This window comes from Micromys minutus (assembly GCF_963924665.1).
Source record: "Micromys minutus genome assembly, chromosome: 1".
Lineage (NCBI taxonomy): Eukaryota > Metazoa > Chordata > Mammalia > Rodentia > Muridae > Micromys > Micromys minutus.
This window is the reverse complement of record NC_137969.1, coordinates 36038971-36055910: the sequence shown is the minus strand read 5'-3', so window position 1 is coordinate 36055910 and position 16940 is coordinate 36038971. Positions and strand designations below refer to the sequence as shown.

Genomic DNA, 16940 nt, shown 5'->3' with positions numbered 1-16940 from the left:
CTGTTTCCTGCCTTGACACCCAAGTCTAGTTCATACATTATTCCTTTGGGAAGTTTTTGAGCTGTAAAGCCACCCTGTCTTGCCCAGGAGGCTGGGTTCTCGGGGCTCATTTATACACTGCTAACCTTACAATGTATGGGTCTGTAATACCTCTGTGGGGCAGTGTGTGGGCAGGGGGCGCTGGGAGTCTGGAGATGAGAAGACCGTAGTAATGTAGTCTGCTCACAGAACTGGCCAGAACCTCCCTCTCCATTGGAGCCTGCAACCCTAACGCTACAGTAAGAACAAGGCTAAAACCTTCGTTCAGAAAGGTGCTACATGCGTCCTACTAGCTGAGGTCTACAGGGAGCTAGGAAATCTGGGGGTAAGGGCCTGTTCGGGGCTTTGACGCCAAGAAAATACTTGTTATTTATCTCCAGACCCTTCTAGTTAGTAGTAATGCCTGAAAAACACATATTAAACTTTTCGCCTAGATCACTGGACTGGTCTTGTAAGGAAAAGGAATGTTCTAAATTATCAGATAAACTGAAAAAAAAAAAAAAAAACAGAATTTAAACCTAGATTAAATACACGTTTCTGTGGACTTGAAAGGTATGCGGCTGTTATATAAGAAAACATCTCCATGTTTGGGAAGGCAACATCAATGCGTAGAAGGCTAAAGTAAAGGGTCCACACTGTTTGGAACTTACCAACAAATCGATTCAGGGGGCAAAAAGTATTGCGAAAGTATGTAGAAACTTTCAAATATCTGTAAAAGTTCTCTGACCTAACAGACTTTGTGTCTGGCACAGTATAGATCGCTGGTGAGACCCTGCAGGAAAACTAAAAAAGTTTGAAGCAAATCAACTGGGGGAAAAGTTAGCCCAGTTTTCTCCGCTTTGGCTCGCAATGGAGTCCTTTGTCTACAAAAGACTTCTTGTGTTCCTCTCCCCGGGAATCTCAGACTTATTTCACATGCTTTTCTCTGGCTTTTCACCTTGTGGGTTTCTGAGTCTGGACCAAGGGCCAGAAACGGGGATGAGTGTTCAGTTATAGGAAAGGAAAAACTTTTCATTGATTACATCAATCTGAGGTCGGAAAAACCACTGTTAGAAGCAAGAGGTACGGAACGGTGCTCAAAAAGAGCGTCGGGGGGACAAAACGCACAGCATGGCTTTGAAATCCTTGCCCCGAGCTCACTCCCAGCTTCTCCACCTTTTAAGAAGTTACTTTTTAAAAGAATCAGTCTCTCTACTTTCTACAGTTGTCCCAGGAACAACTCAGAACTCAACTCAGAAGTCTGAGTGAGAAAGAAGTAGAACTCACAAATGTTTCACACCACGTGTCTTCTCGACTACGGTGATTTACGGTTGGGGCTGCTTTTACAAAGCCGAAACTCAAGAAAAAGGTGTAATTATTGGGTATCCTATCTGTCCTAGAAAAGCGACACAATATAGACATTAAGAATTATTTCGAAGGGGCCGGTCACATTCGCCCCGTTGCCTTTTCGTGGGTCACTTTAGAAAACCGGGCAGGGCCCCGTCTAGGCTTTACTTTCAGGAGGGCCCCACTTTAGAGGTAAAGGACACGAGGCTTGCTCGGCTGCCTCAAGAAAACAATGAAGGGCCTCTCAGGCTTCCCTCCTTGGCTACTCACACGCAGCTGGCGAAACTGAGGCTGAGAAAGGTGAGGCTCGGACCCGACCCGCCGTGAGCAAGCCCGAGTTTCCTTGTCCGGGCCCGGGGCTGCCCACGACGGTGTCGGGCGGCCGCAGCCCAGGAAGAATTTGAACTGTGCGGTTGGGGAGTACTTTCTGAGTTTCGAACAATTCCCTTCCGAATGGCCCTTCGGGACAGGTCCGGTCGGTCTTCCGCCGGCGCGGCCGCGCACCCGGGTGGTGGCGTGGCGCCGGGGGTCCCGCGCGCTGCAATCATGGTGGGCGCGCGCCCGATCGGGCGGGAGAGCATCGTGCCACGCTAACCCCGCGGCAGCCGAGCCCGCGCCCCCCCCCCGCGCCACGCCCTGCGCCCAGGCCGCGGCTCCTCCCGCGCTGGCGGCCGCCGAGCGGTCCGGGCGGCGGCGGGAGGAGGAGGAGCAGGAAAAGCGGCCGGGGGAGGAGGAGGCGGAGGCGGCGGGGGCGGGGAGGGCGGGCGGGGCCCGGAGAGTTTAAAGCCCATCGAGGGGGTGGGGTGCGGGGTGGCGGCAGGAAGGGAAGATCGCTGCGACCAGTGGCGATCGGGATTCGGGTTCCGAGACCCTCGGGAACTCGAACTTTCCGTGCACACTTCAGTGCACGGTGATCGGGACCGTCCAGGGTCCCGTTTTTGCCTTCGGCATTTTTCGCAGGGACTCGTGCAACGTGTGGCCGCTGGCCACGCGGAGGCGACGAGGAGCTGCACCACAGGTAGGAGTTGGGCGGGGAGCGGCGGCAAGTTACTTTTGTCGTCCGCGCCTCGCGGGGCCCGGCGACCGGGCGGCTCCCCGCGCCGTCATTGTCTGCGCTCCGGGCCGCCCGCGATCGCGACGCGGGGCCCCGCGAGGCACGGAGGGCGGAAGGGCGTCGCCTCGGGGGGCTGGGGGGGCTACGACGCCCCGGGCCCACGGCGGGATGGCGCGGGATGGCCCGGACGGGGCGGCGGGGCGCGCGACTGCGGCGCCCCGCGAAGATCTCCCCTGCGCTCTGGTCCCCGTGGGGGGAGGCGCGGGGCCCCGGGCGGGACATTCTTGAGCCGTCTTGTCCGACGGCGGCGGCTCGGGGGGGCTCGGGCGGGAGCCGCGGTCAAGTCCGCGCTTTCGGGGGCCACCGCCCTGGAGGGTGGGCGCCCGGGGGTCAATGGAGCGGCGGGTACTCCCACTGCGCCCCGGGCCTCGGCGCGCGCGCCAGGCGGGCCGAGCAGCGGTGCCAGACACTCCCAAGTCCCAAGCAAGCGCGGCCCGGGCCGCGGACGGAGAATCTGCCCCCCCCCCGGCCCCAACCCCCAGCCCTTTCTTTCTTTGGGTCTGTTAGTGGCCCCGCTACCCGTCGCTGGGGCCTAACACCAAGTTTGAGGGCTCGCGAACTAGCAGCCCGCCAGCGGTGGAAACGTGATAAGAGCGGTACCGTTTGCAGAAGGAAATTTCTGATGCAACTCTCCGCCTTTGCTGATTGCCTCTCCAAACGCCTGCCTGGTGAGGGCCTGTGGCATGTGCGTTATGGAAATTAGGGTATCCACTTTAAGAAAAAAAAATGTATTCGCCTTCTCCCGGCGTTAGAAGAAACCCCGGGAACTTCTTTTCATTTGCCTTGACCGAAAAGTAGGAGAGCCACAGGTGATCTTTACAAAGCCCTGGCTCTGGGATGTTTTCCGGGGAAAAAAAAAAAAAAACTCTTTTCTTGTAACTGTTTCATTCAAGAGATGCAAAGAAAAAGTCCAAAACAAGTAGCATTCATGAGTAAATATGTGTTATTGCACAACTTTCCCTTTGCTGCTGTTTAAAAGGCCAGGCCCAGAAGACTTTGTTTCAGAAAATGCTGATTCAGCCATTTGGAGCCCCCGAGTTTCAGAAATGGTGCCCAATTTAACGTTTCGCTCAGCTTTACCAGAACTCTAGTCGTTAACATACCCCCCCCCCACCAACCCGCACCCGCACCCGCGGCGGGCACGGACTTGAGGCTTACACTTTAATGAGGTTCCTATTTTACAGAAGTGGACCTCGAGTTCTGGATTTCTGCAGCTGAGGGAATTGTGTAAGGCAATGGATGAGGAGTCTTAAGAGTATTTCGCCAAGAGTGCGGTGATCAAATGTGTGCGCCCAGGAAAGATTCTTGCCTACCAATTTTTTTTTTGTCTTAAAAAAATCAAAACTTTAGGATTACTAAACATACTTTTTTAGTTTAATGGGAACATTTGAAAGAGGACTGCACGGGCCAGTCCCCGAGTTACAGGGAGGGAATTTGAGGACAGACGCAGCCCAGGCGTTGCAGAAACTGAGAAGTGGAGCCACTGGTACTTAGGTAGCATTTCGCAGTTTACAAGGCACTTTGAAAAGCCCTGTTGCTTTTTACGCTCTTTGTGGCCCCCGCGGTCCCCATTTTACAGGTCTGGAAACCAAGGCTCAGGAGGTTAACTGGTGTGCCTCAGGCCGCACCAGCTAACAAAGGACAAAGCTCTAGGGAGACCTCCTGAGCGGTCCACGTCTGCAAAAGCACACGTCCACTTCTAGAAGAAATGGAGTGGAGGAGGAACACGCAGCAGAGCAAATGGAGGACGGGGCCTGCTTTTTTAGACCAGTTGCTTCCAGCCTCCCAAGATTAATGCCACGTAGACCAAGCAATTATCACTGGGTTCCCCCCCCCCCTTTATTTTTTTTAATACTTACATACTCATTTAATTTGAGAAGAAACTTCAATGTTCATAAAATCATGAGTTTGATATGGTAACTTTGTTCATTATAATTAAAATTAAAACTCTGTGTGGCACCCTAAATCACTTACTACACATTACTTGGCCTATATTGCTTTGGAGGCAATGTTGGGTTGGTCAAAGTGGATTTTGTAGGCCGACTAGAGAACCAGAAAGCAGGGCAGATTTTTAGTGGCTAATTATCTAGGACTTTGTATGGTGGTTACTGCTCTGATTGGAAGCCAGAGCAACTGTGTTTGTCAAGTTAGCCTCCACTTGGTCAAAATGAGCAAAATCAGACCCAAAGATCCTGCTCAAAACTTAGGGTGTTGCTGAACCCCCTGGATCAGAGGCTTTACAGTGTTTCGAAGCCAAACTTTGGTTGAACCAAGACATCCAGGTGCTTTTAGCTCATTTTAGAGCTGTACAAATTCTTAATTGGTAAATCTTAAAAAAATAAAACAAAAAACAAAAAAAAAAAAAAACCCTACTATTTTATAAATGGTATAATTGAGATGGTATAATTGAGAGACCTATTTGCTTCAAAGTTTGTTCAATGTGTAAAAACTGCAAGATAGCTGTGGATATTTGCAGCTGTACACTGGGGCAATTGTCCATCTATGGAGACCCGGTGCTAAGCGCCGGACATTTCATGCTGGCACCTTCATAGGACGGAAAGCCTGTACATAATCCAGTGTCTGTTTCTCGGGCCGTTAAAACAACATGGAGGGCAGGCGAAGCAGCTCAGTGTACAGCCATGATGAGGCCTTGGCTTCAACTCCAGCACCCAACCCTCCTCCCTGCAGAAATTCCCCTCACAAAAACCCACAGCAGTGTAGAGCTTTGGAAGGAGAAAATATTACTTGCTTTTCATTTAGGTGGTTGGTCACATGTTCAAATTTAAATCTTTTCCGTTAGTGAAGCTGTTTTTGATGGGGGGGGTCCATTTTTTTCTTTTTTTCTTTTTTCTTTCTTTCTTTTTTTTTTCTTTTTTTCCTTTTTGGGTTTTTTACCCACCATCTTATTTTTTACTTGCCTGTAGAAGTTTATTTTTCTCCTTTTGGCTTTTTGATTTCGATGTTTCAATCGAAGTCAGACTTTTACAGTGTTCAGAAACTGAACTTCGCTTCAACAAAGAACAGTTGTGCCTTCAGTTTCATCCTAAAGCTATAAGAATTTTTTTTATTTCTTATGAATTTTTAAGATAAAAATCTTGGAGCACAGATTTTTAAACCTCCTTTTTTAAATTTTATTTTAAATACAGGGATTTAAAGCTAGGTGTTTCCCTGTAAGCACTGTTTTGGCTGCATCCGACAAAGTTTGATGCTACAGTCATTTTTTTCTTATAACATCCAGTTCAGAAATATGGGAGATTATGGGGAAATTTTTGAGGCACTCAGATTACCTTGGGGAGCTGGCAAATAGGTGCTTTGGGACTTGAGATATATTCTTCAGGGTTTGCGTGCTAATGAAAAGGCAGATTGAAAGCTCATTTATAAAAACAGTGAGCAAGTCATGCTTGTTCTTTGAGATATCAACCACAAAACCATTTTCTAGAGTTATCAAAAAGCATCTGAGAGAGAGGGAGAGGGGGAGAAGGAAAGAGGGAGAGAAAGGTGGGTGCCTCTGTTTTCTGCTCTGGAGGTGGACAATAGGGGGTTTTCTTTTTCTGTTTTTTTTCCCCCTGTACTAGAGTATTCTTTAATTTTAGCCATTTACTTCCCATTAAATTTTGGAAAGATTTTTTTTTCTTGATTTTTTTCAGATCCTAAATTAGAGTTGCATGTTACTTGATCTGAGCCTGGCCAAACAGGACTTCTTGTTGCTCACATCAACTGGGCAATAGGAACATATGTACTTAGAAGAGTTGCCTTTTTCACCATGGCACTTCCTTTATGATTTGCTTGGCCAGCAATTCCTTTGTGTCTCCTGGTTCTACAAGTCATTACATTTCTGAGTCTGAACAAGCTAACTAGCCCCCTTTGTAGAGTGGAAGTTTGTGGCACAGCATAAACTCCAAGGTACAAACTCAGATGGGCAGAAAGTTGGTACATATAAAGAGATCTCTGGTTTGTACGCATAGGACACCTGTGACATTTGTCTTCAGGCTCTAAAGATCTGTGTCTGGACTCCAGAGGCTTTTATCCCAGCCAGGAATGAAATGTGCACGTACACTTATCCTGGACATGCTGACCACGTTCCCCCTGGGAGTGGCTGCAGCCCCATTCCAGGGCTGTGCTGGTGGGCAGAGCCCCACCCCTCACTGACTTCCTTGCAGGGTTTAGAGCCAAGTAATTAGGCTTGAGTAACTGCCATTAACACGGCTCTCCTAAAGCACATAGCATAGAAAGAGCCCTTTGGTCCTTATCAGCCTGTCATCCTTCTCACCACAGCTCACGCTCAGTTGGAGGCCTGGGATTCTCACTTGGGCCTCCAAAGCAGGTAGAGCTGCCTGGCTGGTCCAGTGTGATCAAGCATGCTCTCTGGTGTTTCTCTATAAGCTGCTGACAATAGGGAAGACCATGCTGGATGCCTGCAGGTCTTTCCTACCTTTCCCTCCTGTCTTATAGGTGCCAACAGCCATGGACTGGAAGATGACTTAGCCACATACTGCCTTCACTTTTGATATTTGTGGGGGCTTTGGCTTGCTTTATTTTTCTCTTTCCCTCAAGGTGCTGGGAATCAAATTCAGAACTTTGTACTTGTTAAAAAGGTGTTCATCATGGAGCTATAGCCCTAGCTATATTTAATTATATTTAATATTTTAAGGTATCGTCCCTGGAAGTTCAGAGGTAAGTTTACAACTAAGATATTTTTCAGTATAAAGGTCTTTATTTGTAATACTGTTTAACCCTCTGTACTCTAAAAATCAGAAATCACAAATCTGAATGGTTTTGAGTGGCAACTTAGTACTGTAACAAATGGACATTCACTCCTACCCTATTAAACTTATTTTAGGCACAAAGTTACTGAGTGTTGTATAAAATTATCTTCAGACTGTGTGTACATAGTATATAATAAACAGATTTTTTTTTGTGTAGACTTGTGTCTCATCCCTAACATATCTCATAGGTCAGTGGTGTATAAATCCTCTAAAAGCCAAAACCAAACAAGCAAACAAAGAATCCCCTGCCTACCAAATTTAAAACTTGTAGCAATAGTCTTGAGAATCTCTGCTCTAAGAAATTCCTAATAATCAAAAGCTACTGTGAGTAGCGCTACTTTTAAATTTAGATGTTTGCACAGTAACCTCATGCCTGAGGACAGTGCCCTGCACTGAATCTGGGGCCTGCTTAGGAGGCCTGATACCAAGAAGGTCTTTGTGTAGGGGTATTGGGTGGGAGGCACAGCCAGGTGAGTTGAGAGTCTTCTGAGTGTCTCCATGGCCTGGCTCCACCCAAAGCCTGCAGAGCCCATCTTTCCACCTTGGCATCTACTGGTCCAGCACAGGCTGTGGTGTACTTTTCCCTGAGAGCCTACTAGTTGCCAGTTCTAAAGAGCTGCTTGCTCTCTTTCGATGAAAATTGTGTGGATCTTACAGAAACCACTCCAGGATGTTCCTAGAGAGATGGGAACACTATGAGCTGCTGTCCTGTGCACCCCCTCATTGTGGTGAGTGAACACAGGAGGAGAAGGTGATCAAAGGAGTGCCTCCCTTACTTGGTGGATCATCCCTAGATATCAGGTTGTGCCTGGCCCTTCTCTCTAATTTGTAGCCTGCAGGGCTGCAAGTGCACACAGGTTGGGGCACTGTCCTCTGGCTCTCTGGATTACTGTGTGAAGGGACACAGGCTCAGTTAACAGATCAGAGAAGGTAGGGGCTTTTTGTTTGGGGGTTGTTTTTTTTTTTTTTTTTTTTTTTTCAATCAGAATGATAGATAAGCCATTGGTAGTTTGAACTAAGTTAAATTGTGTTCCAAAACACTAGTCTTAGCTGCCCCCCACACTTACCTTCATAAACAAAGGCTAAATAATATATAGAAATCACTTGCCATCTACCCCTGCCCCAGCTCCTGTCTACCCCCTGGAGCTGAGGTATTTACAGTTTCTTTTACACCTTCTACAGGTGAAGGTTTTTGCTTTGTTGCTCTGTCCTGAGTACTTTGTTTCTTTTGGCCAGATAAGGCATGTACAGAGTTGGGACAGCCCCATAGGGGCACTACTCCTATCTCTGGCACTATAGTCTATGATGGGAACTTTGTCCTAAACTCATAGGACCTTTTACTTTTTGCTGTAGGTTTTTTTGAGGGGGTTGTTTTGTTTTGGGGGATTTTGGGGGGATGGAGTATTTTTGGTTTGTTTGTTTTAAGGGGTTTTATTGTTTTGGGGTATGAGTTTTTGGGGTTTTTTGTTGTTTGGGGGTGCTGGGGTGTTTTGTTTTTAATTTATTTTCCCCTCTAGGTGTTTTTATGTCATGGTTTACTGCCCCCATACCTTTAGGGGTTTTTTGTTTTGTTTTGTTTTGCTTTTTTGTTTAGTTTTGTTTGCAAGCAATCTTTAGGTACCCTTTGCACATGCCTACAGCCACCAGAGACTCCCTGCTCTTGGCCAGTTCTAAGCCCCCTTTCTGCATCATCATGGCCTTTGCTTTTCTCATGGGTCTCACTTTTTTTTTTTTTTAAATTTCTTGGCTTAGCAAATGTAATGGAGAGCAGACTCCATCAGCTTTTCTCAGAAGAGGCACCTCGTATGTATGAAGTGTCCTCATTTTAGCCTTTCTTTAGTCCATTTCTAAATTTCAGTTAGTTTTCCCTCAAAGAGTTGAACCCGGCTACTGCTTTAGGGAAGCTAGGAGCTGCGAATGAAGCCCATTTATTTAATTTTTAATTTTTTTTTATATGAAAGAATACCCAAGTGTTTGTTTTGGGGAATGGTGGTGGTTTGGCTCCGTCCTTGTTGTGTCTGGAAATTTTTAGGGGTTCTTATTTCGTGTACTGAAGTCCTTTGAAGCTGTGACCTGCTGGGGTTGACAGGGTAAGTTGAGGACTCTTTCAAGCAAGACGCAATTTTTTCCCCAAGTCTTGGACAATTGAATCAATTCTTTTAATGACTTTTAATTTCCAAGAGTGGTATTACTTAATTTGGTTTTTTTAGCCTTCTACACTTGAACTCTGGTGAGTGAATCCAAGACTTCACTGGTGTGAGGTAAGTACTCTACGAACTGAGCTTAGGGCCCTAGCCAGATCTCATTAAAAGTTTTGATTTACAATTCTATATCCGTCATGGGGCTTTATGTTTTACATAATGTTATTAATTTTATCTTTAATCTGCCTATTAGCTTGTGTTTGTGTTTTCATTTGTAACTTCAAAGGACCTTGTTTTTTCTTTTATTTGCTGTTATACCGAGGTTGAATTCAGGACTTCATATATGCCAGACAATAGCTCAGGCCCCAGCCCTCTTGGATTGGGCAGTAGTATTTTGGGCAGTTTTAGGTTCAGGATATACTTGAATGAAGTGGACACAGCTTTTCTGTATGGCCCCTCTTGCCAGCATCTGCCGCTGTGCCAAATCCCACAGCAGAGTGATAGATTTGCTTTAGCTAGTTCACCTGTGTTGAACTAGCTATTATCATACCTAGAGCAAGCATTCTTCTTTCAGAGCTGAACAGCCCAGAGCCCTTGTATGTGTCGTCATCTCATTTAGAAATAGTAATTTAAACAACTTTTCCCGCATAGCTTTTTGTCATTGACATACTTATTTTACTTAGCTTGCTTGCACCCGACTTAATGGGAAGTGGAGTGAGCCTAGAGATGGGCAGGAAGGAGGGACCTGGTGAGCCACTGTGGAACTGAGAGGAGCTGAGGACAGCGACGGTGCAGCACTGACCTAGGGTTGTCTCTCTAACTGGCATCTTCTGCTGTGAGCCATCGAGTGCTTCACTGATGCCTATAGGAACTGAGTAGACAGGCCAGTGGTTCTCATGCATGCTGTAGGTCACCAGAGTGTAGTTAAAGAAGTTTTAGATCAGTGATGGGTAGACAAAACAGTGGACAGGTCCCATGGAGGCTGATGCCCATAGCTTACTCATGGAAAGCTAGAATGGCTTCTGCTCCTGCTAGGGTCTTCTGTCTCATTTTAGAGGCTGTGTATGAACCCCCGAGGCCCTTCCTCTTCCATCTAAGAAGCATGTGCCTGAATACTATGGAACACAATATGGAGGCTTTACTGAGCCTCTGTCCCAGTATGTCTGACACCCCAGATATCTATATCATCAGAGTTCTCCACATCTCTGAAGGGAATGGAGCCTGGGGACATTCGCTAGGCCCATTGTTTCTAGTCTGGAACCAAAGGTTTGTCTTGCTCCACTTCTTCTAGAAAAGTCTGTTGAGGAGTGTGTGAGATTCCCTAGGTCTAACTATCCCTTAAGACCTCCAGTGCTGCTGCTTGCTTTGGATTCTGCCTTGTCCGTGTTTACAGGAGTCATGATGTTTCTCACTTTTGAGATTTCCTTCCTTCCTTCCTTTCTTTTTTTCCAATTTCCACTGTTTATCACGTTTCATCTCTGATTTCCAGTTAGATTCCAGCTCTTAAGCATTTGATAAGTCAGTTGCCCCCTCTTCATTGGCTCTGATATTACAGCTGAACAAACGCAGGTGTCTAGGATGTTAGAAGGATTCCCCCGAGTCATCATTGGATTGTTCCCCCTTTGCATTTATTTATTTATTTATTTATTTATTTATTTATTTATGAGAGGAGTGAGGGCTGGACATTTTGTCCTACATGACCTGCTCTTCCAGGCCAGGAAGCTGTAGGGCAGGTATCTTGTTCAGGGAAAGGAATTCCTCCACCCTACCTACACCCAGCTTTGAGCCACCCAGCTTTGAGCAGCCAAGCAGAGGGGCCCAGGGATGCCTATATGAGCTGACTATCCAAGCTTAGCATACCCCTGGAACCCAGGTTTTTCTCTCCTTGGACCGTGTTCTGCTCTAAGTTTAGGCATGAGCTGAAGTGTGTTCTTACCCTTTTGCAATTTAAGGTTGGCTTCTGCCTGTCATTTTGTCCCTGGCATTAGCTTTGCTCAGCATCTCCACTAAAGAAGTACCTAGTCTGAGTTACATTTTCAGACCAAGGCTTGCTGTCTTTGATTTGGAATTAGCACCGCTGGTGGCCACTCTCAGAGCTGCCTCAAACCTGCTTTTTGGGGTTGGCTTCTCAGTTAAAAAAATTTTATAGTATGACCACCTTGAAGCCTCTGCTCCCCAGGTAGCATCTTCTTTTTCCCCATCTTTTTGACCCCTGTGGTACTTAGGGACCTGAGTGGCATCCAGCCTACTTGCTTACTGCAATGTTTCCGCTTGGCCGCTGGAAGTGTCTAGATAGGGTTTTCAAAGCTCCCCCCTCCCTTTGCAGATGTGAGTATTGCGTAGTAGACCTCAGCTTCCAAATCTGAGGTCTGCCGCCGCTGTTTTTATCGCCACCTACAGCTCCCATCTGCCAGAGGAGAGAGTGTAGGTCTACTGCTACTGTTCTGTACCTTGGTAAGAGTCAGAAATAACCTCTCCAAACCTTCTTGTTTACTTTCTCTATTGTAAATGTGTGTGTGTGCGCGCGCGTGTGCTTGCTGCTCTGTATTTGTGGGTTCTACGGCTACTAATTTGGTTAACACTGAGTCAAAAATATTCAGAAAAAAAATTGCTTTTCTGTGGCTCATGCTCAGAGTTTTTCATGTCATTATACAGAAATAATATACTATAGGGAATATTTATAAACGTTTGTATTGTGTCGGACATTATCAATCTAGGGATGATTTAAAGTACATGGGGGAAGATGCACATAGGCTATATGTTTAAAAAAAAAAAAAACTATTATAGTGGAGACGAACATCTGTAGATTTTGATACCTGTGGGGTTCTAGAACTAATCTCTTAAGGATGCTAACAAGCTGTGTGTGTGTGTGTTTGTGTGTGTGTGTGTGTGTGTGTGTGTGTGTGTGTGTGTAACCACACACACAAGTATCTCTTATATGTCGCTTCCTTTGTTGCAGCTGTGTGTCTGTCTGTGTATGTGAGAGAGACGGAGCTAGCGCTTAGCAGATGTTTGCTATAGAGTATTATTTAGTTAGCTAATTCTATATACAGACTCACGAGATAGAACAGTGGGTATTTGTTGGCTTCTGAAAGGAACCTCTCCTTTCTGGTGTTCCTGCTTTGACATTTTGGGGAATGGTTTGAGATGAAAATGATTCTGGATACTGAGGTTCTCTGGTCATGGTCACTCAGAGCTCCCCTCCTCTCGCAGGTTAGGAAAAAATGGTGTTTCTGGTGTAATTCACCACCCATTTCTGAGCTCCGTATGTGGTTTAACCAGTGGACATGGTGGACTTTTGGCGTCATGAGAGCTGCGGGCGCTGTTCCTGTTCTTGCACATCAGAGCGAAGGGGGGAAGTGGGGGGAGGGGAGGACGAGATGCTAGGAGCAAGAGGTTCTTCAGGGTTGCCATGAGAACCAGGGATCCAGGGATTGGGCAGCAGAGGGCCCCCGCTGGGCCTCGGGGCGTGGCTGCGTCACATGGGTTTGGTCCTGGGGTTCCCGTAGTGCGCAAGGACCAGCCGCGTCCCTCGTCCTCCCAGTCGTCAGGGGTGCCTAGTCAGCCCCCTGGAAGCTGAGGAGAGCGGTAGAGGACCAGGCACCAGCTCAGCAGGACAGACTTCCCAGCACCTGTGCTATGATGGGGGTGGGTCCAGACGGGCATTTTTGGGGGGGGAGGGGGGAGGTATAGCACCCTTCTTGGGATGGCTTCTTGGGAGGCTGTGTTGCTTCGCTTAGCGTGTTGGCCCGTGTCGGCGCGTGTCTGCGTATGTCTGTGCGTGTGGGCGCCTGTCAGCCGTGTTGGCGCGTGCCAGAGCGGGCTGGCGCGTTCCAGAGCATGCTGGCGCGTGCCTGGCTCGTGCTGGCGCGTGCCGGGCTCGCGTTGGCGCGTGCTGGCGCGTGCCGGGCTCGCGTTGGCGCGTGCCGGGCTCGCGTTGGCGCGTGCCGGCGCGAGCCAGTTTGTTGGCGCCTACCGGCGCGTGCTAGCTTCTGTTGGCGCGTGCCGGCGCGTGCTGGTTTGTATTGGCGCGTGCTGGGTTTATGTTGGCGCGTGCCAGCCAGCCATGATCATTCGGCTGTACGTGGCACGGCCCTGTTGGTTCGCCTAGGAGCTAGTTCGCGGTGTTTGTTTGTGTTGGCGCCTGTCGGCCTGTGTCGGCGCATGTAACACGTATGTGGGCTCGTGTTGCCGCGTGTCGGCCCGTGTCTCTGCGTGTTATCGCGTGTTATCGCGTGTTGCCGCGTGTTAGCGCGTGCCTGCTGGGCCTCCACGCTCCTCGGGCTCCTCGGGCTCCGGAGCCCTTCTTCCGAGCCGTAGGCCCTTAGCTGGGGCGGAGCCGTGGCGAACCCGAGCGAGCCGCGCGTCCGAGCGCTGTCCATGAAGAGCGCTGTCCACGCGCTGGGTGCTGACGGGTTCGGAAACTGTCCGCTGGCCCGGTAGCGCGCACGCAGCGACCCCGTGTGGTGAAGTCTATGCTAGCCAGCACTCCAGGTACGCAGGTGGGCTCCGTCATCCGCAACGCTCCGGGGGTCTCGGGGTAAGAGGAGACGTGCTGGAGTCATGGTGGTCGCTCGGAAAGGGTTCGCCTCCCGAAATCTACGAAGGTCCGAGTGGTGGGCAGCTCTAGCGAGCTCGCGAGCACGAATGGCCCCGGGCTCGGTGCGCTGTTGCGCTGCTGTCGGCTCGCTCGCTTGCTGGAGCTCGCTTGTCGGTTCGCCTACCAGCTCGCCTGCGGTCCGGGATCGCGCGAGCCTGGGTGGACGGTAGCCGTAGGATAGTCTTACGTAACCATTTTTTCATCTCGATTTTTAAAATATTATGTAACAAGTAGTAACTGTATCCACGTAAACCTGTAACTGGAACGTGGAGACGTAGCGTCTGTTCTCAGCCAAGTGGTAGACAGCGGTTGTGCAAACCAGCTTGGGCTCTAAGCAGACATGGGCATCTGGGGTAACTGAACCTTTTTTCCTCTTTAAAAATAGGATACTGAGGTTGGCCTGGTCATCTTTTAAACCTCGGTGGAGAGTAGTCTAGTATAGGAGCCTGGGATAAATGCACACTGTCACTGTAAATTTTAATTCACAAAACCTTTTTATTTCGGTGAAAGAAAATATCAATTAATTAAAACTGGGTGACAGAGATTTTTGTCGTCTTTCCTATGTTTTTGACTGAGTTCAACAAATTGTCCACACGAGCGTAGCCACTATTTCTTACCCACTGACGTAGATCTTTAGAGAAACAGTCAGATCACCTGTTTACATTTTGACTGCTCTTCTCATCAGCTGCCATTTTTCTGCTGGTGGCGGGAGCCACGGCCAGTGTAAGGATAAGAGGCCTGGACAGAACCTTTACTCAGGCAGCTGCTGGCTGGGAACATTGCTCTCTGTGTTAGCAAATGGTTTCATTTCTGGACCAGTGAGTAAAAAGTGAGTGGGTTTTTTTTTGTTGTTGTTGTTTTTGTTTTTGTTTTTTCATTTTTGGTCTGTCTCAGTTTGAAACGTAGTGAATGACTACAGGGATTTTGACCTGTTGGTAGCCAGGGCCTTCAGCCTCGGCCTTCATTTTCTGCATGTCCTTGATTCTTTGCTTTTGGTGTTGGCTAGGATGGGGTATTTGGTAATGGCCGTGTGCATTACTTTTTATCCCAGGCCCCCAGTATTTAGCAAATGGGATGAGGATGGGAGAGATCAGCTGGGGGTTGGGGTGACTGAGATTTTTTTTTTCCCATCAGTCCTGAGAAGGAAGATGGTAAGTGACGCTTCCCATTTAGGGTTCTACAAGACCATGCACTTAATTGTGGGGGTAGGTGTGAGGTCCCCATGTGGACTTCCGGCTGGATTCATGTTGGGCTTCTCACCCCTCCCCAGGAGTCTAGACTAGAAACCAGGGATTGTAGCTCCTGCCCTATGGTACTGAGAATTGTGTACTACCGGTTAGAAGTAGGCAGCAGATGGGATTAATGGCAGTTTCACTACCAGTCTGAAGGGGGTGGGAGATGTGCCAGATTGGTAGAATTAAAATGTGAGTTATTTTTGATCCTAAGCCCTCTCCTAAGGATTTCCATCCCTGCTCACTCTTCTTGGTGTCGTATAATTACCACCCAGAACTGGGCTTTGGAAATTTCAGAGAACAGTGCATCTTTTGAATTTTAGAATTGGGTGACATTTAGGCAACAGTCTGGATTCAGTGACTTTCAACCTTTGTGGTCCCACAGAAACCAGACAGTTCCATACTTATGACTTGGCAAGAATGTCTTAGGAAGCTTTCTTGGGTTAGCACAGGTGATCATGCCATCTTAGACCTGGGGGACTGAGGTCTGATGATATCAGGGTAACAGGGCATTGAGGGAGGCAGAGAAGGGTGTGACCTTGGAGCACATACTGCTCAGTTCACATCTTCAGACTCCATTTGGCCCCTGCTGCATCTGAGAAATGGAATCCACCATCATGGTGAGGCCCATTGGAGACTCTTTAATTTTTTTTAATTCACATATTTTATTTAGGGGGTGGCAGGCTCATGTGCAGGCTATGTATAGAGGTCTCCAGACAACGTAAGTCCTCTTCTTTCACCATGGGGGACCTGGGGATTGAATTCAGGTTACTGTGCTTGATGGCAAATGTCTTTATTTGATAAACCATCTCACCAGCCCCCATGGCTGGTTCCATTGGACATGAAGGTAAAAAAGATGCTGTGTTCTGAGCCTTGTAACCACGTGGGCTTTGGGGTATTAGGGCAAAGGGTTGGAACTTCTACTGGCAGAGTTACTACCTAACTAGAGGGACAGCAGCAAAATGAGGAATGACGTGTAAGCAGTCTGAGCCCTTTGGACTCTGGGAGGTCTGGGAGAGCGAGTCGTAAGAGGCCTTTGTATGAGCCATCTTGTTCTCTATTTCATCCCATTTTAAAATGGGAGTCAACACAGACCCCAGGATTCCAACTTCCCACAGTGCGGGATGCTGAAAGACAAATCCGACATTTTTCTTTTAATTTAAATTTTTGAGAGTTTCACACGTGAGTTACCATATTTCTCAGTTCTAATCCAGAGTTTTAAAGTTTTCAACTTTATGATGGTATGCAAACAACATATATTCAATAGAAACCCTACTCTGAATTTTGATTGCTTCCAGGGTTAGTAATATGCTATAATGTTTTTCCATGTTCTTTGGCTGAGGCAACAAACAGAGCTCTGATCAGCCATGATATGCTGAGAAAATAAGGCTCACACCTCACAGTGTGCTGAGTTGAAGGCTTGCTCTGTAGAGTGGGTGTACTATGTGGTGTTCAATTATGTCATTCTAAATTACAAACCATTGTCAGTCAAAGATTGTGTATGCAGGCACACGTGACCCAATGTCTTGCCTCATTCCTGAAGGCATCAGTGCCTGAACCCCTTCTCTAGATAATTATTTGATTTACCCCCCCCCCACCCCCAGTATCCTTCTTTCCTGTTTCCAGCTAAGTGGGCTTTGTTCCCTAAAGGCTGTTGGGAGTTAAAGAGTAAGGAGATGGTGAACCCGGGTTGGGAAGTAGCTAAATGACATTTATTGGGCT

The 16940-nt window shown here is 47.9% G+C and overlaps 1 protein-coding gene across 2 annotated transcripts in view; it reads left to right on the top strand.

Moving 5' to 3' along the window:
• Positions 1–2188: 2188 nt before the first annotated feature.
• Positions 2189–16940, top strand: part of GRB10 (growth factor receptor bound protein 10) — an 85899-nt gene continuing 71147 nt past the window's right edge. For both annotated transcript variants that reach the window (XM_080940613.1, XM_080940612.1), the window contains exon 1: positions 2189–2383. The gene's annotated coding sequence lies outside the window, so the exon portion shown is untranslated. The remainder of the gene's footprint in view (positions 2384–16940) is intronic.